This window comes from Prionailurus viverrinus, chromosome B1 (assembly GCF_022837055.1).
Source record: "Prionailurus viverrinus isolate Anna chromosome B1, UM_Priviv_1.0, whole genome shotgun sequence".
NCBI lineage: Eukaryota > Metazoa > Chordata > Mammalia > Carnivora > Felidae > Prionailurus > Prionailurus viverrinus.
In genome coordinates, this window is record NC_062564.1 from 180279186 (window position 1) to 180304054 (window position 24869).

General features: G+C 34.3%; 1 pseudogene; it reads left to right on the forward strand.

Moving 5' to 3' along the window:
* Nucleotides 1-276: 276 nt before the first annotated feature.
* LOC125164906 (histone H3.3A-like) lies at nucleotides 277-18230 on the forward strand (annotated as a pseudogene).
* The last annotated feature ends 6639 nt before the right edge of the window (nucleotides 18231-24869 follow it).

Consider the following 24869-nt stretch of genomic DNA (forward strand, 5'->3'; position numbering starts at 1 on the left):
AGTAGGCCGGAGCGAAAGAAGGTCGGCAGATTCGTATCACGGAGACCTTAGGGGCTTCCTGGCCTGCGGCCTCCCTTCAATTTTAGTGTTCAATTCATCAGTCGATTTATGATCCACCATAATTCCCTTCATTTTTTTTTTTCCGATGAGGCACCTGACAGAAAGAAAGTTATAATTCAGTGTGGTTTGTGGCTCTCTTGTTATAAAGTCTCTTTACTGACACCTCAAGGAAAATGGAAAGAAATCTTCTGATCAAATAATTAATAATATTGCCGAATGACGTCTCGTCCATCGTCGCCAAACTTTGTAGATGGCTTGCTTCTCAGTGTTCTCACGTAGTTGGACCTTCTTCCTCTAAGTTATGTAAATACGCTTTTATCTAAGGAAATAGTCACTCAAAGCCACATGATTTTGGGGTGCCTGGTGGCTCGGTCGGTTAAGCCTCCTACTCTCCGTTTCAGTTCAGGTCATGGTCTCCTGGTTTTGTGAGTTCCAGGTCTGCGCCCCACTCGACGCTGACAGCACGGAGCCTGCTTGGGACTTTCTCTCTCTTTCCCTCTCTCTCTAACCCTCCCCAGCTCACACTGTCTCTGTTTCTCTCAAAATAAATAAATAAACTGGAAAAAAAATTAAAAACCCACATGTTTTTATTTACCATGTCCATTTTAGCTCGAGCTCATTTTTCTGTTTATTGATTGCCATAAAAATTAAATACAAAATAGATAGATAAACATCTTGTGCCTCCTGACGTTAAGTACATCACAATTTTGATGAAAAAAATAGCCCTAAAAATGTACGACTGTTAATAATTTATTACTTCATTTCCTAAGAGGAAAAAAAAAAGGAAAGAAAAAATAAAGTAGGGTAATGTAAATATATTTTTTTCTTAAAATATTAGAAAAAGGGTAGAGTAATACAAAAATGACCAATGATAAGTTAGGTAGTCTGGATTCAATATCTGTGTCTATCAGTAGGTCCCTTCACTGTCACTTTTTGAGGGCACAATTTCCTGGAAAACAAGGGGGGTGAGACATTGAAAAGACTGGGAGCAGGGGGATTGTGAGGAGATCTAGATTGACTCATTCTGGCCATTAGAATCCTTAGGAATTTCTTGAAAGACTTCAAAGACATATATGAAATGAACTTTTGTACTTAACGTAGTGACAGAAGATATATATATTTTTTTAAGTTTATTTTGAGACAGAAAGAACACATGCATGTGCAGGGGAGGGACAGAGAGAAAGGAGAGAGAGAACTTTATGCAGGCTCTGTCCTGTCATCGTGGAGCCTGGAGACAAGAGATAAAAGACTGGATATCAGGAACCATGAGATCACAGGACCTATGCTGAAATTTAGAGTAGGTCGCTTAACTGACTGAGCCAGCCAGGCTCCCCTAGAACATAATTTTGGTAAATATTTTTATATATAGATATTATGGTCATATATTATTTGTGCTATTTTCAAGGGCAGTTATGAAGAAGTTTTGAGGAAAACTATCTATGCAATTGGTGGAATACGCAATTTGAAGAAAAGTGTATGTGCAATTACAAACCACCAAAAATGATTGATCAGAAAATGTGGAATCAATATTATATATCCGCCAAAAAGCCCAAACAGATACATATACATGGGTAAATAACATAGAGATAACTATCTGTGAGGCATCATGACCTTGAATATTTTTAAAGATGTTTTCACATTGTCATTATTTTTTATTCTATTTGGATTGGAGAGGGTGAAATTCTTGGATATACTAAAATTAATGTTGCGATGTACAGATACAGAGGGGGTTTTGATGTAATCTAGGAAATCAGTTAGATGGAGCTTGAATGGAAGCCCTGCAGCTTTCTAATGTCCACATTCTCAACTCCCTTCCTTGTAAAAGGGAGATAATTTCATGTTATATTGTTATTGCAAGAAGGAAATAAAATACATATGTAATGGGCACAGCACAACATAAGCTGTATTTACTATCATTACCGATCACGTGGAAAATTATCCTAGAGCATCCACATTGGTGGCCGTAGAAGGGTGATTAGAACTTTAGTATAGTAGAGAAAGAACAAGTGTTCCAGAAAGGGCTAACTATACACAATATCTGTACCTACCTATATATATATATACCATCCATAACTAACTATATATAACATCCATAACTAACCATACATAATATCCAATGTTCCCTTAAATTTAGCATCTGGTTTTAAGGAGACTAACTCAAAATCATGCATAGCATGTTGAGCTAAGAGTCAGTGAGAAGAATCTCCCTAGAAACTCTGACTGAAAGATAATGAAGTTGCATATATTTAAAAAGCAACTTCATTGACATATGAACTGTCACAAAGGCTTACGTTGTCTAAGATTATCTGTGATTCTCCTATTTATTAAGAAGCAACATGATTGCTTCTCTCAATAAAATATTCATATGACAATGAATTCATTGTCATAATTAGTGGAAAGAACATAAAATATTCATTTTGTTTTCATTGTCCGTTTGAAAGAAAAAAGAAACATTATAAGGGGGAGAATACTCGATTAATATTTAAACAATAAGATATATTCTTTTTCTTAAAGTTCACTTACATTAAAGCACTGTAATAAGTGTTATTTTTAGACTTTAGTAATTTTTTTTAATGTTTTAATAAAATATTATAGCTCTTTTTTGGTAATTTTGTCTTTCTCTTTCTTCTTCTTACTTGAGTATATATCATTTGTCATGCAGGGAGTTACTGGATGCTACCATTCAGAAAAGGAGAGAGAGACAAAGAGACAGAGAAGATTCTTACTTCTCAATGACTGTGAATATGAGCTTGACTCGATAGAACTTCTCGTTTCCAGTATGTAGTTAGATGGGTCAGGCTACATGCTGACTTGTGAACTCATTGTTCCCATAGGATTCATAAACAGAGATGAAACATCAGTTTATTTGGACAGATATTGACTGATGTTTCTCTTAAATAATATTGCTACTATAGTATACCAGCCAAGTACAGCAAAAAAGAAGGAAGTTTGTCTTTTTCATTTTTTAATGGTAAGTTACATCTCTGGGGCATCTGGGTTGCTTGGTAGGTTAAGCGTCCAACCCTGGCTCAGGTCATGATCTTACTGTTCCTGAGTTGGGGCCCCGCATTGGGCTCTGGACTGACAGCTCAGAGCCTGGATCCTGCTTCAGATTCTGTGCCTCCTTCTCTCTCTGACCCTCCCCTGTTCATGTTCTGTCTCTTTCAAAAATAAATAAGCATTAAAAAAAAAATAGCAAGTTGCCTCTCAACATTTCCCTTCTTACCCAACAAAGGGAAAATCTCCTCAATTATTGCTATACTGCTTGATATAGATTCAAAATTATAATAAAACTGTGAATTTCTAACAGTTAATTAACATACCATTTTGAATGCACATTTTGTATGAGTAATAATATATTGTAAACAATGTGAAATATTATGAAAGGAACAACATTTCTTTAAATGTTCCACAATTGCAAGAGTTTTACTTTGGAGTCCAAATTTTAAATTATTAATAATGGTAATACCATTGGATTTTTTTTAAGTTTTAATTTTTTATTTACCTTTTAAAGAGTTTTTTAAGTTTATGTATTTTGATATAGCACATGCACATATGTGCATGTGCATATGAGCGGGGGAGGGGCAGAGACAAAGGAGAGAGTGATCCCATGAACTGTGAGACCATGACCTGAGCTGAAGTCAAGAGCCAGTCACTCAAGCAACTGACCCACCCAGGTGCCCCAAAATTTTACTTTTTGAAGTGATCTCTACACTCAATGTGGGGCTCAAATCTATAAGCCTAACATCAAAAGTTACATGCTTTACTAACAAACCTATTTAGGTGCCCCAATACTATGGATTTTAAATTATTATATATATTTTTTATCCTGATATGCTCTTTTTATTTATCGTGGGACCCTAAATAAATTAATCTCTCTAAATATAAGATTCTTCATGTATAAAATGGCAATAATGATGATGATGATAATGATGATCATAAACACATATTTCATGGCTTTGTGATAAGAGGTATGTAAGATAATTCATATATAGGATTTAGAATACTGCCTCCTGCACAGTACATATTTACTAAAAGGTGAAGTATTTTTTTTATTATAAAACCTTAGCAGTTATTTTGTGGTATATACTTGAATAAATAAACACTATTTAAATGACTACTTTTTACTGATATGCTGAACTTGAATTTTGCATAATAAAATATGAAAAAAATGAAAGAGCATCACCACATATTTAATCACATATTATTCTTTATGTTAAAAAAGAAATTTTCAGGGCACCTGGGTGGCTCAGTTGGTTAAGTGCCTGACTTCGGTCAAGTCATGATCTCGTCGTTCATGGGTTCAAGCCCCTCATCAGGCTCTGTGCTGACAGGTCAGAGCCTGGAGCCTGCTTTGGATTCTGTGTCTCCCTCTCTCTTGCCCCTTCCCCGCTCTCTCTCTCGCTCTCTCTCTCTCTCTCTCAGAATAAATAAATGTTAAAACATTTTTTCTTTCATTTTATGAAAACTGTTATAAACATTCTAGAAAGACTTAAACTCTTCAAAATATCCTTTTTTTCTCTTGCCTTTCTGTTAGTTAAATTCCCTGAATGAGCTTAAGTGACACAGTCTTAATGTTTATATGTCTAGGAAATATTAGCATGGGAAAAATCGCATAGGCCCTGTCAATAAAATATTAGCAAATCCAATCCAATGGTGTATAAAAACAATTATACATTATGACCAGTTTATCCCAGGTATGCAAGGATGGTTCCACATTAGAATATCAATTGATGTAATCCATCATATAAATAAACTAAGTAAGGATTATAGCAGTATTATATCAATAGATGCAAAAAAAAGCTAGGTATAGAGGGGAACTTCCTCTACTTAATAAGAATATCTACAAAAACCCTACAGCAAATATTATACGTAATACAGCAGACTCCCTCCCCGCCCCCCCTCCCCACACACATACAATCTGTGGTTTTACTTTCTGAAGTTTCAGTGACCTGTGGTCAACCACAGTTCAGAAGCAAATGAGAGTATCCTAACACTAGGTCACAGTGCCTACATCATTCACCTCATTGCATCTATCACAGATATTTTCACATCACCACGGGAAGAAAAAAGGTGAATACAATATAATACAGTTTGACAGACAAAGAGAGACCATAGTCACATAACATTTATTACATATATTATTATAATTATTCTATTTTATTATTGTTGTCAATCTCTTACTGTGCCAAATTTATGAATTAAACCTTATTTTACTTATTTACTTATTTACAGGAAAATCATATAGATATAGGGTTCAGTACTATCTGGAGTTTTAGGTGTCTACCAGGGGTCTTGAAACATATCCTTTGTGAATAAACGGAACTACCACAGTGAGAAACTCGAAATTTTCCTTCCTAAGATCAGGTAAAAGGCAAAGATGTCCCATGTCCCCACTCCTTTTCAACATTGTGCTGAAAGTTCTAGCTAAAGCAATAAGAACAGAATAGGAAATAAAAGGCTTACAGATTTGAAAGGAAGGAATAAAACTCTCTGCTCCCACATGACAAGACTGTCTATATGGAAAATACAAAAGAACTGGGGTGCCTGGATGGCTCAGTTAGTTGAGCATATGAGTCTTGATTTCAGCTCAGGTCATGATCCCAGGGTCGTGGGATCAAGCCCTGCATCAGGCTCTACAATCAGTGTGGATTCTCTCTCTCTCCCTCTGCCCCTTTCCCCCATTTGCTCCCTTTTTCTCTCTCTAAAATAAAAATCTTTAAAAATAAATGAATAAAAAGAAAATGCAAAAGTACTGACAAAAAAGCAAACGAACAACAAACCCTCCTGGAACAATAATTCATTATAATAAGGTTGCAGTATACAAGGTCCTTATGACAAGATTACAGGATACAAGGTCAATCACTTTTCTATATACCAGCAGAGAACAAATGATTTGATTAAAAAACATAATTTACATGAGTACCCCCCTAAAATGAACTAGTTAAGTATATATCTAACATAATATGTACAATATCTTTATTAAAAAAAACTATAAAACTATGATTCATACAACTAAAGAAGAATTAAATCATTAGAAAGATATTCCATGTTCATGTATAGAAAGACTCAATATTGTAAAGATATTAGTTCTTCCCATCTCGATGTATAGATTCAAAGCAACCTCAGTCAAATCTCACCAAGTTATTTTGTGGAAAACAGCAAACTGATTCTAAAGTTCATATGTCTCTTCTGTTCCAGAATAGACAACAAAACATTTAAGTTGAAGGACTGACACTACCCAAGTGTAAGACTTACTATAAAGCCTCATTAATTAAGACAGAATGGTACTATTGCAAGAATAGATTAAAAACAAACAAAACAAAACACAAAGCAAAAAACAAAAAAACAAAACAAACAAAAAACCCATTGATACAGAATAGAAAACCGAGAAACAGATCCTCATAAATACAGACAACTAATCTTTGCTAAAGGAGCCAAGACATTAAAATAAAACAAAAAGTGGTCTTTTTGGGTGGCTTGGTTAAGCGTCCAACTCTTGATTTCAGTTCACGTCATGATCTCACAGGTTTGTGAGTTCGAGCCCCGCATCAGTCTCCACACTGTCAGTGCACAGCCTGTTTGGTATTCTCTCTCTCCCTCTGCCCTTCCCCATCATGTGCATGTGTTCTCTCTCTCTCTCTCTCTTTCTCAAAATAAATAAATAACTTTAAAAAATGGTCTTCTCAGCAAAATAAGCCTGGGACAATTGGACATACATATACAAAAGTAAATTTATACACAGTATTTATACCCTTCAAAAAAATTAACCCCAAATGGATCATAAATCTAAGAGAAAAATGCAAAAGTATAAAACTCCTAGAAAATAACATAAGAGAAACTGTAGATAGCCACGATTATGGCAATGACTATTTGATACAACACTGAGGGCATGACCCATGAAATAAGTAATTGATAAGCTGCATTTTATTAAAATTAAAAAAAAAAACTTCTGTTCAGTGAAAGATAATGTCGAGAGAATGAGAACACAAACCACAGAAGTGGAGAAAATATTTGCAAAAGACATACTTGTAAATGACTGTTACCCACGATGTAGAAGAATCATTAAAATCCAAGATTAACAACCACTCTGAGGTAAAAAGAGGGGGGTAATTACTTCAACAGATACTTCAGCTAAGAAGATGTATAGATGACAAGCATATGAAAAGATGTGAAGCATATGTTACTAAGAAAGGCACATTAAAAACAACGAGGTATCACTAATACCTATTAAAATGACCAAAATCCGAAACACTGCTGCCATCAATTGCTGGCAAGGATGTGTAGCAACAGGAACTCTCAGGAATTACCGGTCAGAATACAAAATGGCCCCTTTCAACTACCAAAAGTAGTTGAAAAGTTAAGCCACACACAAACTCCTGCACAGATGTTTATAGAAACTCTCTTCGTATTATCAAAACTTGGAAGCCATCTAGATGTCCTTCGAACAATGAATGTATAAATGGTGATCTATCCAGACAATATAATATTATTCAGTGCTAAAAAGAAGTGATTAAACTATGAAAAGACCTGGAAGAACCTTACTACATTACTACATGAAGAAGCCAATCTGGAAAGGCTACCTGTTGTATAATTCCACGTATATGACATTCTGGAAAAAGCAAAACTATGGAGGCAGTAGAAAAATCAGTGTTTGTCAAGGGTTGGGGTAAGGAAAGGTGAATAGGCAGAGAACCAAGGAATTTTAGGGCTGTGCAAATATGCTGTATGATACCATAATAAAGGAACGTGTGTCATTTACATTACACAAGCTCATAGGTTGTTTAACACCAAGAGTGAACTAAATAAAGTAAGCTATGGATTTTGGTTTATTATGATGTGTCAATGTAGGTTTGTCAAATCTAACAAATGTCCCATTCTGGCTGGGGATGTTGATTAGGGGGCTAGCTATACATATTTGGGGTAGGGGACAAATAGCAAATCTCTGTATCTTCCTCTCAGTTTTGGTCTGACCCTAAAACTTCTCTAAAAATCTAAAGTCTTGGGGCACCTGAGTGGCTCAGTCAGTTGAGCGCCTGACTTTAGCTCAGGTCATGACCTCGCAGTTTGTGAGTTCCAGCCCTGTGTCGGGCTCTGTGCTGGCAGCTCGGAGCCTGGAGCCTGCTTCAGAATCTGGGTCTCCCTCTCTCTCTGCCCCTCCCCTGCTTGTGTTCTATCTCTCTAAAAAATAAATAGACATTAAACATTTTTAAAATAAATAAAAATATAAAGTTTTAATAAAATATTTAAAAAAAACTCACAATCAAATGAATGGCATAGATTTTGTTTATAAACACTGTTCAGTATCAATAACAGTGCAAACATACAGCACAGGAAGCTGCCTACTCTGGGTTTTTTTTTTTTTTTTTTTTTTTACTTGCTTGGACCATAAAAGAAACCCATAGTTATTTTGCTATCATCCCTTTCACAAGCCCGATAGAAATGAGGCCATTATATCCAATCATGCCAGTCGTCACAGAAGTGACTATACACTTTTGCTGTCTTTGTCAGTGGTAAATTCCACAAATCTCGTGTCTTCTTGATGTCAAGTTTTCGCATTAAAGTTGCCAAAATTCTAGCACAATAAGGATGTACTTACAGCTTTTAGAATAAAGCTAGGGCTTTTTTTCCTTACTTCAAAAAAACTCTGAGATTTAAGAGGAAATAAAATGGCCTTTGATTTCTTCATAATGCAAAGAACATGAAATCAACTCTAAATCAGCAACTATAGACACTTCTGTCCCATACACACACATATACACACACTGTATTTATTGTAGTAGATGTAAGTTCATTATTTTTGGAACATTTTGTTGTGAGGTGTAATGGGCATTTTTGTTGTTGTTGTTGTTAACCTGTCTACTTTGTTAATTTGTGACTGATGATTCTAAAGCATGCCAATTAGGAAAGGTTAATCTGGGATTTAAGATTATTTTAAGGTAATTCCCCAAGTATGGTTTCCTATAAGAAAATTTAATCGACACTCAGTTCAAAAGTAACATAATCACCATATTTAAATGTCTCTATGATGAACTATGAGCATTCACCAATTGATCTTCTAAATGTTTCCAATCAATAATTTTCCAGCAGTTTAAAAGAAGGGAACTACATACACAGCATATTTCCTACTTGAGGCGCATGTGTTTTATCCATGTACTGTGAGAATACATTATTTTGTGTTGAAATATTTATCCATATTTCTCATTAGTTTGTCCATACAACTGTATCTTGTTCATTAGAGACTGGAAAGTTAAAACTTGGCATATTGTGAGAAAGCCTTGGTGTTTCACATTTTTTAATCTCAACTAATATACAGATATGAATCTTGTTCAAATCTTCAAAAGGCACCAAATATATACATATAAACATATATATATATAAAAGGCACCAAATATATATATATATAAATACATATGTATAAACATATATAAATATATATATGTTTGTGTGTATATGCATATATACGTATATATATACAAATATATATGTATATATACAAATGCATATATAGTCCACTTCAATGCATATCTTTTTCCATTTAAACTTTTTTTTGTTTTGAAAGTTATATCAGAACATTTTACTATTGGTGAGAAGAGCAGATAATGCTATTCTCATTATATATTGTCATTAAAAGTGGCATGTTTTAATACATTTCTTTGTGGAAAAATTTATCTCATTTTAAGTTAAAAAGTAGGTTTTGCTTTGCTGTATCTTTTGTGTCTACCACATTTCACAGGAATCCTCAATCACAATTGGGTACATATATATATATATATATATATACTCCACTTCAATGCATCTTTTTCCATTTAAACTTTTTTTGTTTTGAAAGTTATATCAGAACATTATATATATGTATGCGCATATATATATGTATATATATATATATGCATATATATATGCACATATATATACAAAGTCCACTTCAATGCATATCTTTTTCCATTTAAACTTTTTTGTTTTGAAAGTTAATCAGAACTTTTTACTATTGGTGAGAATAGTAGATAATGCTCTTCTCATTATATATTTTCATTAAAAGTGGCATGTTTTGGGGCGCCTGGTTAAGCGTCCGACTTCAGCCAGGTCAGGATCTCACGGTCCGGGAATTCGAGCCCCGCGTCGGGCTCTGGGCTGATGGCTCAGAGCCTGGAGCCTGTTTCCGATTCTGTGTCTCCCTCTCTCTCTGCCCCTCCCCCGTTCATGCTCTGTCTCTCTCTGTCGCAAAAATAAATAAACGTTGAAAAAAAAATTTAAAAAAAAGTGGCATGTTTTAATACATTCCTTTTGGAAAAATTAATCTCATTTTAAGTTAAAAAAGTAAGTTTTGCTTTGCTGTATCTTTTGTGTCTACCACATTTCACAGGAATCTTAGATCACAATTGGGTACTTCTTTCTGAGTACTAGGAAAAAAAAACAGTTTAAGTTAGAGTTAAAAATAATAGTACAACCAGGTACAAAAATTAAAAAGAACACAATGGTAAAACATGAGGAAATGAACTTGAAGGAAGCTCACTTGTTTTCAAGGCTTTTCTTTCACCAACTAGTTGCAGGACTATGATGGGTTGTCATTTTTGGGGTTTTGTTTTGTTTTGTTTTTTTAACCAATGACTATTTCTTCCAATTACTATCATCTTCCACTGGAAATCTAGAGACCATGACAGTAAACAACAATAAGAAGACATTTATTTGGTGCCAATTCTCTCCCAAGTGCTCATTTTCTCATTTAAACCTAATACAAACCAAAGAACTAGGTCTTATTATTAAATTTATTTTATACATAAACTGAGGCTCAGAAAATTCCTAAATCAATCAGGGCCATACAACTAAAGAGAGAAGGAACTAGGATTTGAGGTTAGGATTCTCTGATTCTACAGCCCATTCACTTAAACTTTTACTATATTACTTACGTTAGTGTCTAACGTAAGTAGACAGTTGTTCTAAGTGATAATCAACTATGAATAAGGATCGGCACGTTATTCCTTTAATAATTTTTGCTATCAGTATTATATTCCTTTATTTAACATTATGTGAAGAAAATTAAGTATTAAAGTATTAAAGAAAACATAATATTTTATTATAACATGCATCATATTTTGAAGCAAAATTTAAAGAAATACACATACTACTTATAGCCTGTCCATGCAAATGCTCAGTAGTAACTGTTCTAATGTTTCTATGACTGTCCTTTGGTGTTGATCAGATCTAACATCTCCCAAACATTGTGGTTCCCAGATCTTACTGGAAATGTGTGACGTTCTTAAACGACTACAATTTTTAGTAGAAATTTTAAAGCCAGCAGTTTATTTTTGCTATATCTATGCTTAACCCAGTACGAATAGCTGTGTAAGAAAGAGAGTAGGTTTTCTGCCTTTTCAGCCAAATCAATTATTTCTTTGTAAGTTTATTTTCTTTCCTTGGAAGGAAACCAAATAGGCGTGATAGCATGTTGGCTAGAATGTTATTTGTAAAGTCATAGCAAAATTTTTAAAATTTCAATAGAGATCTTTAGCAAAGTACTATTTACTCTGGCATTTAACCTCCTAATCTCTTCCAATTAGATCACATAATCTGAACTATATATATATTGGTTATTTTCATTAAATAATTGTTGCGTCAATAGTTTCTTGCCCTTCCTTTTGAAACTAATGATCTAAATAGACATGTGGCAAAGACTTGTTAAAAGTAATTCATAATAGATCATATATTCTTTCTTCGTTTTGGAGGATATATAATGGAAATATCTTTGACACAGAACGGTAGGCGATTAGGATAAAAATGTATGTGAGAATATTAATGTATTGACCACATTTATAAATGCAGTATGTAAGAGGTGGATGAATTTTCTGTTATGGGCCAGATGATTAATATTTTAGGTTTTGCAGGCCAGTCTTGTCACAGCTACTCAGCTCTGGCATTGTATTATGAAAGCAGTCATAGATAGTACATAAACAAATGTGGCTGTGTTGTAGTAAACTTTTATTTTAAAAAATAGCAATGGGCCCTGAATTATATTTCATACGGTAACTTTAACTTATTTTTACAATTAATCAATAGTCAATATTATACTATATACCATAATCATATAAGAAAATCTATAGAGAGTTCAGCCATCAGAAGGACAAAAATTAAATGTTTACATATACATATACAAACCAATACTTTTTATAATTGTCTTGTACATTATGTGATATAAATATGTTAGTGGTCAAGAAGGGAGAGTAATCAGTGAAGATTTAAGTACTGGAGAGAGTAAGCCAGGAGAGAAAATTTATTCACATATCGAGCAAAGAGAAGACTGGCCTCTACCTAATTTCACATTGCTTTTTAATTCCATCAGCTTTTTAAAAATTTATTTTATTTTATTTATTTTTATTTTTTAATTTTTTGCAATTTTTTAAAAATTTTCAAATATAGTTTATTATCATGTCAGCTAACATACAGTGTATACAGTGTGCTCTTGACTTTGGGAGTGGATTCTCATGATTCTTTGCATGCAGCACCCAGTGTTCGTCCCAACAAGTGCCCTCCTTAATGCCCATCACCTATTTTCCCTTCACCCCGCACCCCCATCTATGTATTTAAGAGTCTCTTATGGTTTAATTCCAGCAGGTTTCTTATATTGTTGTTCTCTACAGCCCAGCGCACCCACTTACATTTCCCCCAACAATACCCCCCTGAAATATTTTGTGGTCCCCTTACGTTTAATTCTCTTTCCCATACTCAGATTCATGTGTATGCATTGACATTGTATCCATTTTTCAATTCCAGTATCAAAACATATATTCTTCAGAAAGCATGTTATGATTCCTTCCAAGTATTCCTCACTGTTGAATATCCAGGCCATTTGTACCACCCACGTTCTATACATTAATATCACTTTGTGTGTGTTTCTCCCCCACTCTTATACTAGTCCTCAAATTACTTGAGGGTCTTTCTTATTTGTATAGTTTGATGATATCTAGTCACCAGACCAAAAATACTTGAGACATAGAATAGTGTATCTGGATTGAATTAAATGCCTTCAATATGAATTGAAAGGAAGGTATAAACTCTTGTACCCAGGGAACCAACAAGTGTTTGAAACTTAGTGCTACCAAGAGCTGAATAGTACTTATAGCTGTATCCAGTATTTTAAATTAACCCTTTTTAACTGGTGTTTCCATAAGCCTGGATCAACATCATGATGGTAGTATTCATTATGTTAGTGTTTTTCCCACTCTTTTCAACACTGATGTCAAAGTGTGTACTCTGTGGAAAAGATCACTACTCAGTCACTAGTACGGTTTCCTGAGCTACTTGAATACGAAAATACCTCCCCATATTTTGAACACGGACTCTTATCTCCACAAGAATCTTTAAACTAGTCATCTACCTGCAAATGTTTCACTAATTTGGTAAGAATGTTTTTACCCGTTTTCCCAGTTTGTGATATCTTGGTTGGGAACTTTCGCTTCAAGGGTCTATTTGGACTGACACAGGCATCATACCAAAAGAGAGATTTGCTATCACCAAAGAAACAAATCTAAATACATGGCAGTCTTAAGAATGGGTTATTTGAAGGCAAGGAACTGAAAAATGGAAATCCATGTTATGTGGTATCAAAACATTTGATTAAACAATCACTTGAGATAGTTTGACAGTCAGAATACATAGTTAATGATGTTGTAGCATTCAGAGAAGAAATCGCGCATCAGAATGATAGTCGTCAAAGGTGCATGTACCACCTGTATTTGACAAGATATTACAAGAAATTATTTCAGTAAATAATCTATTTGAAAGCAGGGATAAAAGAGTATACAAAGACTTCAGAAATTTTATGTTGGAAGTAGATATTGCTTCTTAACCCTAAGAAAATGAAGATCAAAATAAGGGAAGTCATAACAAAAATATCAAACTCCAAATTGCAAGGGGGTCAAATCAAATGGAGAACCATTACATCTATTGCTAAAGCCTCTGAAAGAATTCGTGGTTTTTTTTTTTTTCAGAAAGTCTCTTTTGTTGGAAAAATTGTTCAGAAAAAGGTTGAATGATGCAATATGCTTACTAAATTTGATAAGCTCAAGCTATTTGTGAATAAGTCTAGGGAAAGAGGGATGTCCCTCCCAAACAGAACTGTCATTGTAGTTACTGGCACATGGAACTGATTGGACTCCAATTGTTAAGAAGGTAGATAAGTTACTGAGAGAGTCATACTGCCTAAAGAACCATAACTTACACTAAAAGAGATTGCAACTGTCTAAGACTTAAAACAAGCTTTCTCTGAAAAGGAATATGGATGGGAAGGTTATTCAGTCCTCAGGAGGATATAGTTTTCTACTTTGAACATCAGATGTGGCCAGAAATGGCAATAAGAGGGTAAAATCTGTGAAAGACATGCAAAGAGTCACAGAAAACATTAGGCTGAGAAAACACTGCTCCCGCAGAGCAGAATCAGAGAATATTCAAAGAACATTCCTCACCACGAGGGTAAGGATATCTCAAAAGTTTGCCCAATGGTGGTTTCAGGATTGCTATAGATTACTACCTGTTGTGTATCTTACACCCCCCGCAACTTTTTTTTTGAGTGGGGGAGAGGGACAAAAGGAGAAAGAGAGAGAAAGAATCTCAGACACGCACAGAGCCTCACCCAGCACTCTATCCCACATGAGATCATGAACTAAGCTGAAGTCAAGAGTCCTATGCTCAACTGACTGAGCCACCCAGGCATCTTCTCCTTTCTAAATGTGTTATTGATTGCAGTTTTCCAGCATATGTTGTACCATTATATATTGGGGTGTGAGGGCCAATGACATATATATCTGGATCAAGAAAAGTCATATCTGGTCTTGCTATAGAGAATTTTACATATCACCTCCATGAAACACCAACATATATCACTTTCAGATTGTCATTATGATGAGTTAGTGCTTAAGACTTGTTTACTTTGAGAGGTGAGTAAGCATATATTATACGCAGAAAGAAGAGTGAATCAGATATTTGGTGATCACAAGGGTAAATTTTGGTGGTCATGAAGTGTTCAGCAAACCCTTCTGGCATCTTGTCCTTTAAGGTACTTACCAAGAATGCCCTTTTTGGCCCACTTCTAAGCGGATGTAGCCATGTAACCAGATATGGATTTTGAGTTGTGAGTGGAAAAGCTGATATTTAATCTCACTTAGCTCTGAAATGGTGACCAGTAAAATTTGAGATGATGGCCATAAGTCAAAGATGAGTATGTGGAATAGAGTGTCTGGCTATACTTCAATGGGGATGAAAGGCAGCAAGAAATATGCATTTGTGGTTTTCAAGTCACAGAGATTTTTGGAGCATGTTTGTTATGGAGTTATTTGACCTATGCTGACAGAGCATACCTTTTCTAAGTTAATAGGATGAGATGTTTCTTTCTTATATATACATATATGAAGTGTATATATATATATATATATATATATATGTACACATATATACATGTATATATACATATGTATATGTATATATGTATATGTATATATGTATATGCATGTGTATGTATATGTATATACATATATACATGTATATATGTATGTGTATATATGTATATGTATACATATGTATGTATATGTATACATATATGTATATGTATACATATGTATGTATATGTATACATATGTATGTATATGTATACATATATGTATATGTATATGCATATGTATATGTATATGTATACATATGTATGTATATGTATACATATATGTATATGTATATGCATATGTATATGTATATGTGTGTGTATATATATATATATATATATATATTTTTAAAACCCTAAAAATGGATTATATGTATAACAACAAAGTATTTTAAGGACCTCCCATTAAGAAAGAGAAAGTATGTTTTTATCAAGACAATACAAATCTAAACAAAAACGTCAGTATCACATATAAACTTATTTAAATATGAAGAATCCATTATTAATACCCTATATTTCAGTACCATGTGAGTGAAAGCTGTAAATAACCTCACACAGATAACAAATTTGTCATATTGAACCTCTGAAAGGATATCATATAAGACTGAGGCTTCTGATTGCTTCCATTCTGCCTCAATTTTCAGAACTAACCTAAGTTAATCTGAGAATTAAGCCAGTATATGTTTTTTAAAATATATATCTGAGGGGTGCCTGGATGGCTCATTCAGTTGAGCATCCAACTCTTGGTTTCAGCTCAGGTCATGATCTCACAGTTTTGTGAGTTCAAGCCCCGTGTCGGGTTCTGCAATGGCAGAAAGGAGCCTGCTTGGGATTCTCTTATCCTCTCTCTCCTCCCCTCCCTTTCTCTCTGTCTCTCTGTCCCTCTCTCCCTTTCAAAATAAATAAACTCTTAAAAATAATAAAGAATAAAATATATTCTTTTTTGCTGCTTTTGCCAGAACCAGGCTGACAAGAATGCTATCTCTAGAAGACAGTTATGTACCTGATTCTCTTTGAAAGTTAGGAATGTATAAACTGCCCAATATTTCTCTCATGTCTCAATAGAGACAAAAACTCTAATGTTAATATTGTTGATGGTTCAAAGAAAATCTTCATATCAAGATAAATTCTTTAGCATTGAAACGTCCAAAGATCACTGAATTCAAGGCCTTCAAATCCAGAGATATTTCACAAGTTTTGTTCCTAGTTTTTGCTTTTGCTTTTTCCAGGATTTTCCCATAACCAAAGAAGATAACAGAGGTAGAATCTTAAAAACTTTTCACACCTGTACAACTAGATGTGTGACTCCAAAATCAATCTAGTAAGCATTTAAGGGGCATTGGTGGAAAAGAGACACAGAGATGTGCTGAAAAAATAAAAGAAAAAGAAAAACATAGCCACATAGCAAATTGATAATGTAAATATAATGGAGGGCAAGATGCCACTGATTGGATGCACTTTACTCTGCATATCTGCACTACAAGAAAAATCATTAAATTATCCTAAATATGTATTTCTTGCCTTTGTTATTCCTTCTTCTCTCAGTCCATTTAAGGATCCAAAAATGAGGTTTTAATCTCTTAACAGTAATATAAAATACCTCATCTGTCTCAGAAATGACTTGCCTGTCTGAGATGGCCACCCCACTGCCTCCAGAATTCAGATAAAGTTCAAGAATATTAATAATTACTCAACCTAAAGTGTGAGTCCTACTTGTGATAGAAAAACAAGAACGCATACATGAGATCTGTTATTAGTGGCTCCTTTCCCTGCTGGCCTACTTTTAGTGCCACCATGACTAATATCAGCAACACATCAATAAAGAAAAAAATAAAGAAATAGAAACTTGAGAGTCTTTCCAGCCATGGCCTACAGCCACCTTTCTGCTCCAACACAGGTGCTGCACCAACCTTGACCTCTCCATGTTTTCCCCAGGTAAATCTTGATTTTTCTGGGTAGTTCCACTTTTTATTCCAAATTGCGATCCCCACGGGCCCCTTTATTTTCAAAAGCCAATCTGTTTGTATGAGGTTGGTCCATCATGCAAAGTCAGTTCAAGAGATTTTCTTTGATTACTCTATATTCTTCCTTTTCCCAGTATTTCCACACTGAAAAAAAAACAATGTTTATTAAAAATCACATAGATTAGGCTCTTACATGGCCTCCTCAGCCTTTCTTTGATTTTATCTCACTTTTTTTTGCAAAAGAAATAAACATGATAACTGTGTTTGCAGCCGAAGCCATGCCCCCTCGCTTGCTAATGCCAGCACCGCCTCTAGGTCGCTGAGCTCCAGCCCAAGAAGGGGGTAAAGGAAGGATATCTCAGTACCAGGGCTCCTACAGAGCTGACTGCCCGCAAATCGACAGGTGGTAAAGCACCGAGGAAGCAACTGACTACAAGAGGCGCTCACAAGAGTGCGCCCTCTACTGGAGGGGTGAAGAAACCTCATCCTTACAGGCCTGGTACTGGGGCACCCCGCAAATTCGACCTTGTCAGAAGTCCCCCTGAACTTCTGATCCTGATCCTCAAACTTCCTTTCCAGCATCTGCTGTGAGAAATTGCTCGGGACTTCAAAACACATCTGGGCCTCCAGAGCACAGCTGTTGGTGCTTTGCAGGAGGCAAGCAAGGCCTATCTGGCGGGCCTCTTTGAAGACACCAACCTGTGTCACGTGCCAAACGTGTAACAATTACGTCCAAAGATATCCAACTAGCACACCGCGTATGTGGAGAATGTGCTTAAGAAACCACCCTGATGGAAAACATTTCATTCAAAAAAAAGAAAAAAAAAATATCTTCTTCCTGTTATTGGTGGTTCTGAACGTTAGATATCCCCCCCCCCCCGCCACCCCCACCATGGGGTCAAAAGTACCTAAGTATATGATTGCAAATAGAAAACTGGGGGACAGAAATCAGGCATTGGCAGTGTCTCCATTTTCATTTGTATGTGAATTTTTAATATAAATGCGTGCATGAATGCACGTCAAAATGTTTCAGTGAACACGTTTCAGCAGTTCAACCTTATAACAATTATAAATAAACCTGTTAAGTTTTTTGGACAATGCCAGCACTTGTATTTTTTTTTAAAAACAAGTAAATTTCTTATCGACGACAACTAAATGGTGTTTGTAGCATTTTTATCATATGGTAGATTCCATCCATTCACTCTACTTTTCTAACTGAGTTGTCCTACATGCAAGGACCTGTTTTTTTTGTTTGTTTGTTTGTTTTTGTTTTTGTTTTTTTTTCAACGTTTATTTATTTTTGGGACAGAGAGAGACAGAGCATGAACGGGGGAGGGGCAGAGAGAGAGGGAGACACAGAATTGGATACAGGTTCCAGGCTCTGAGCCATCAGCCCAGAGCCTGATGCGGGGCTCGAACTCACGGACCGCGAGATCGTGACCTGGCTGAAGTCGGACGCTTAACCGACTGCGCCACCCAGGTGCCCCAACAAGGACCTGTTTTTAATGCTGTCTGTCTTCTGTGCTGTTCCTGTAAGTTTGCTATTAAAATGCATTAAACTATAAAACAAAACAAAACAAAAAACCGTAAGTCCAAGAAATTTACATTTTTATAAAGGTCTCCCTCTAGTCCTATTTCCCTAACGCTCAGGTTTGAAAAATAAAAACTCCTATTGAAGCACACAAATTTATGGACATAACTTTATTTTCATGATTACAGCCAACTCAATAAATAGTTGGTCAATTCTTCTGCTGAAACAGTTAAAAATGCTGGATTATCATACATTTAAACATTGTTTAATTTTATCGGTAGCCAGGAAATTGAAATCTTAATGCCAAAATCTAAGTGAACTCACAGAGGTAAGTGAACCATAAAACCCTCTTTCACCTCAACGCTATTTACTCACTTATATTCTTCAGCTTTAGTTTCCGCAACCTTTTGGGAGAAAAGACACAGGTAATAAAACTTAGGTTTCTTCTTAGCGAGAACTCCCTAAGGTGATACATCATTAGCCTAAGAGTGAAATAGAAGGAAAATCCATCACTCGCCAGTACCCTCATCCTTCCACCTCTGCATAAGAAGAGGAAAATTTACCTGTCTCCTGCACTTGTGCTCAAGATAGGGAGAAAGATGTAAATAAATGTAAAACAATAAAACAAAAAACAAAGAGAATTTTGTCCTGTGAGATGTTCTAACCATAAGCCAAGTTTGAAATCACATTCATCCTGGAGGGATGATGTGGAAGGAAAAAAAAAATCATGCAAAATTCTGTTTAAAATTATCCCTGGATTGCCAGTATCTCCAGGATTGGGATCCTGGGAGTAGGAAATAGAAATCATCTTGAGAAGAAGAAGAAACTACTTCACAATCAGGTACGAAACAACTCTTACTAGTAAAATTCCAGAGACTATAAACATATAATACATGCTAGTCCTATCAACAAGAATTTTATAACTAATAAAAACAAACAACACTTTTAATATGAGAAATAAGAGTAACGTGGGACATTTTCAGACAGGCGAACCCAAGCTGCTGTGAATGGATTTTATCAAAAGGAAATTCCATAGTGTATAATATAAGTAAAATGGCATTGGTTTCAAAAAGTCTAAAATATTAGTTGATGAATAAGGATAACATAAGTACATGGGCGCCTGGGTGGCTCAGTCGGTTAAGCATCCGACTTCGGCTCAGGTCATGATCTCATGGTCCATGAGTTCGAGCCCCGTGTCGGGCTCTGTGTTGACAGCTTGGAGCCTGGAGCCTGCTTGGGATTATGTGTCTCCCTCTCTCTCTGCCCCTCTCCTGTTCATGTTCTGTCTCTGTCTCAAAAATAAATAAACATTTAAAAAAAACTTTTTAAAGGATCACGTAAGTACATAGACATCCAATTAATTGAATAAATGATAATAATGCCTTGAGAGTTTATAAGCCATAATAGAAATAATTTATACTAATAAAATTTTATAAACTAGAGGAAAGATGATTAAATTGTTCCAACATTCCTAAAGTGTCTAGAAGAAGGATAGAATTTTTATAAACTTTAGAGTTCAGTATATTAAATTGTTTAAAATTTCTATAGTAACCACTAAAATAAAATGAGTAAATGGAGAAAAACGGTTTAAGGAAAAAAAAAAAAAAAAACTTAAGTAATCAATCAATCAAAACAAAACAAAATGAGGGTAAGGAAGGGGAAAAAAAAAGAGATGAGTCAAATAACCAATGATATTAAATAATAATCCAGAATGACAAATACCAGATTGAAAAATTTCAAAGCTACAATATTAATATACCACAGAGGATATGAAACAGTAAGACTACTTACCAATTAACATGTATTTGTGAGTATACATTGGTGTAACCACTTTGGAAACAATTTAGCATTAACTTATAAAACTGAATATGTAGGGAGCTTTTAAATAAACACGTCAAACCTAGGTTTATACTACATTAGCCTTATATATATGCATCCCAAAACATGTAATAATTGCACTGTTTGGTGGAAACATCCTGGATATAACCATCAAGGGTATAATCGATTGGGGTGCCTGGGTGGGTCAGTTGGTTAAGTGACTGACTTCAGCTCAAGTCATGATCTCGTGGTTCATGAGTTCAAGCCCCACATTGGGGTCTGTGCTGACAGAGCCTGAAGTTTGCTTCAGAATCCCTGTTTCCCTCTCTCCCTGCCCTCCCCCCCCCCCATAATCGCTCTCTGTCTCTGTCTCTCAAAAAATGAACAAACGTTAAAAAATTTAAAAAAGAGTGTCATTGATGAATAAGGGGCTATAGAGTTAATCAAAATAATTCCATATCTGTAAAAATGAATTAATCAATGTTGCATTCAACTACATGGATGAACATTGGAAAGAGCATTGAGAGAAGAAGGCAAATGATTCTGTTTCTATGAAGTCCCCCAAACTTGTAAAATTATGTACTCTCTAGGGATACAAATCTAATTACTAAAATTCAAAAAATAAATACAAATTATAAACCAAAAATTCAGTTAATGCTTAATGCCAAAGTGGAAAGAGACTGGGATGGCAGATGTGAGGTGATTTCAGTGTTGCTTTTCTTTCTTCTTTGACATGGATCGTTATATTTTTATCTTTAAAGTATACTTCTACTTTATTAATATTTTTATATCTAATAATGAAGAAAAAAAAGTAGAAATTCCTGTATAAAATAGAAGTTAGATGTGAGGTTTATGCTTTTAGGGCAAAGTCTTTCTTAGTAGATTCTGGGCCCCTGTTCATCCAGCCTCTCCCCAAAATGTTGTGAACATTTTTATATTAATCTTATCCTCCAACCTGTGTTTGTCAGCCTTCTTTTTTTTCTCTGTTATGTCATTGAATCTGTTATCCATTTAAGCATCTGTGTATTTATTGATAGTGACAGATATTCTAAGAACTCTTAAGCATGTGATGAAATGCATTTTTATTTTTGGAAATATATAAATATATATTAACAAAAGACTGATATTTTCCCCATATGATACCACTGTTCTTACATGTTTTGATTTCCTCTATGAAGTTTTGATTTGGTGCTGAATATGGAATTAAAACTCAAAAACTGTTCATTGGCTTTCTTTTCTTCTTTCTTTCTTTCTTTCTTTCTTTCTTTCTCTTTCTTCTTTCTTTCTTTCTTTCTTTCTTTCTTTTTTTTTTCAGAAACCTTTTTATCCCTTTGCTATAAATTTTGAGGTTTGGAGACTCAGGACTCCACATGCACTAAAATTGTGGTTTAAACTTTAAAGTTTTGTTTAGAGGTTTATTTAATGTATGCTGTGGCTGTTCAATACATCCCACATCTTCCAACTTTTGTCTTGCAAAATGAAAGATTATCATTGTATACTGTATCATCTAGCATTTTGGTCTATTCATTTATCTTTATTCTCTTCTGACAGGCAAAAAAAAAAAAACAGAAACAAAAATTTAAACAAAAGAGCTATAGGTTTATACTATCTTTTGGGCATGTAAAGAAGTTGAAGGCAAACTAGAACACATCCAAAACTGTACCCTTAGGTCAATGGGAAACAAGTATAAAATGATTAATAACTGAATAGAGCTGTTTTTAAAGGCAGACACTCTTTTGTTTTGTTGGCCTTTAGTCCAAACAAAAATAAAACATTCCCACAGAATGTAATCTATACACTCTGGATGCCAATGTTTTGTTGGCAGAGTTGTTTCTTTTCATGTTTTGACTATTTTATAAAATCTCCAAGTAAGTGTTAAATCTTGGTTTTATATCTTTATATACAAAGGCCTTCTGTACCTCATAAGTGGTTTTAAAATCCATTTGATGAAAATACTGTGGCAGATACTCATGTGTTACAGTGCTACGGTTGATTGGTCTCCATCAAAATATTAAGGAAGACACTTCTGCTTACAATAAAACAGGACTGATAGAAGCTGAGTATTAACCTAAATTTATCTCAATCTTGGAACACTGAGAGAATCCACATGACAGAAAACTAACATCTCAAATGCTTGTCTAAGAATTATGTTGCCAAAGAGAAGAGCACAGTCCAGTGCAACAAAGACTTAAGGAAGATCAATGATGGAAGAGAGGAGAAAACACGTTCAACAAATGGAAAAACTTAAAGAAAATACTTAATGTTAACCATCTGAACAGGTTTTCAGTCAGAAAGACAAAGGAATTACCTCCCTAAAATAATAAATTCAGATTATGACACAAGAACAAAAAGTATAATAAAAGAAAAGATATTAATATAAATCATAAAGAGTTCTTGAAAATATGGTATGATTATTAAGATAACTTAAAAATATGGATATCATTATGGACATCATTAATGACAGAATTAGTGACCACATAAATGATCAGCCCGAGGAATTCTCCCAGAATGCACTGCAAAAACATGTACAGATAAAAATGAGAGACATACAACAAGTCAGAGTCCCAACATTTATCTAATAGGATTTTCAGAGGGAAAATAAAACATATGGGGGAAAGATTGATAATTAAGAATTTTGTAGAACTAAAATATCCAAGGCTTACATATGAAAAAAGTCAGTGAGTGTTAAATAAAAATGTCAGAAATGGGGAAAAAAAGAAAAAAAATACATTGACATACTATACTGTATCTTAAAATCATTGAGACTAACAATAAAATTCTAATAGCTATAAGAGTTAAAGGCAGATTATCAACAATGTAATGAAAATGAGACATCATTTTCATCAGCAATATTTGATATAGGAATAATGAGAAAAGAGTTTCAAAGTGCCACATAAAAAGTCTTTACACATAATACTCCATATCTACAAAAAATTATCACTCAAGAACAAAGAGGTAATATGGACATTTTTAGACTAATAAAAATAAGAATATTTATGGATAAATCATCCTTTAAAGACCTATTTGACAAAAGCTATTATGGCAAAAAGAAAAATAAAACAAAATAGAGTAAATGTGAAAATAATCTACATTTTAATTCTAAATTATATATTACATATATCAATTATATATGTATAGATTTATAATTGATATCAATATATATTGATGGATGACAGAAAGATATAAAATTATTCATTCAGTCTGTTGACTTTCTAAGAGAAAGGATACAAAATCTGATTAATTCCAGAATATTTTAAGAAATAAAAGCTTGTATGTATTAAAAACATGAGCAATTCCTGGATGAATAGATATGGGACCTAGAATTTTCTAATCAAGTAAAAATCTTAGGGAAAAAGACAAAAAAAACACCAAATATGGTAAATATACATTTTTTATGGAAAGCAACCAAAATATAATTATTCATTCAAGAAGTGGTGAGGACTGGTATCCTTTTGCAACTTAAAACAATCCTGATCACTAGCAGAGAATAATTCTATTTAAAAAAAATTAGAGACTGTTAGTCTCTAAAGAATATGAGTGTAGTTACAAAGAACATGTTTCTCTATATTATTTTACCAATTCACGATTGAGGGAAATGCTACACTCTATTGAATGTTTAACAAGATACTCATTTTTTTCCACTTGACAAATTAAAAACAAAAAAGCTAAAAACAACCTTAAATATGGTCATTACTATCCACAGCAGGAGCATTATAGGTTTTTTAAAACAAATACTTAGAAATTAATAGCTGGAAGCTAGAAATTTAAAAATTGTTCTTTATTTGTAAACCAGAACTAATGTTGTGAAAAACTACATGTATACCACCAGTGTGCTTACTTATAATAATATTATCCGTGATTTGTGCGTACCTAAAACCCCAAGGTACAAATTTTCAGTATGAAAAATGGAAATCCCTCAGCCTGAGTAAACACAACCCATTGAACTACAGTTCCTCAGGACATGGAGAACTTCACAGAATGAACCGATCTGTCTTAAAACCTACGATAGGTTTTCATTCCATCTGAAATAATGCCTTGAACTTGGCATTTCTTATTCTCCTATGGTTAG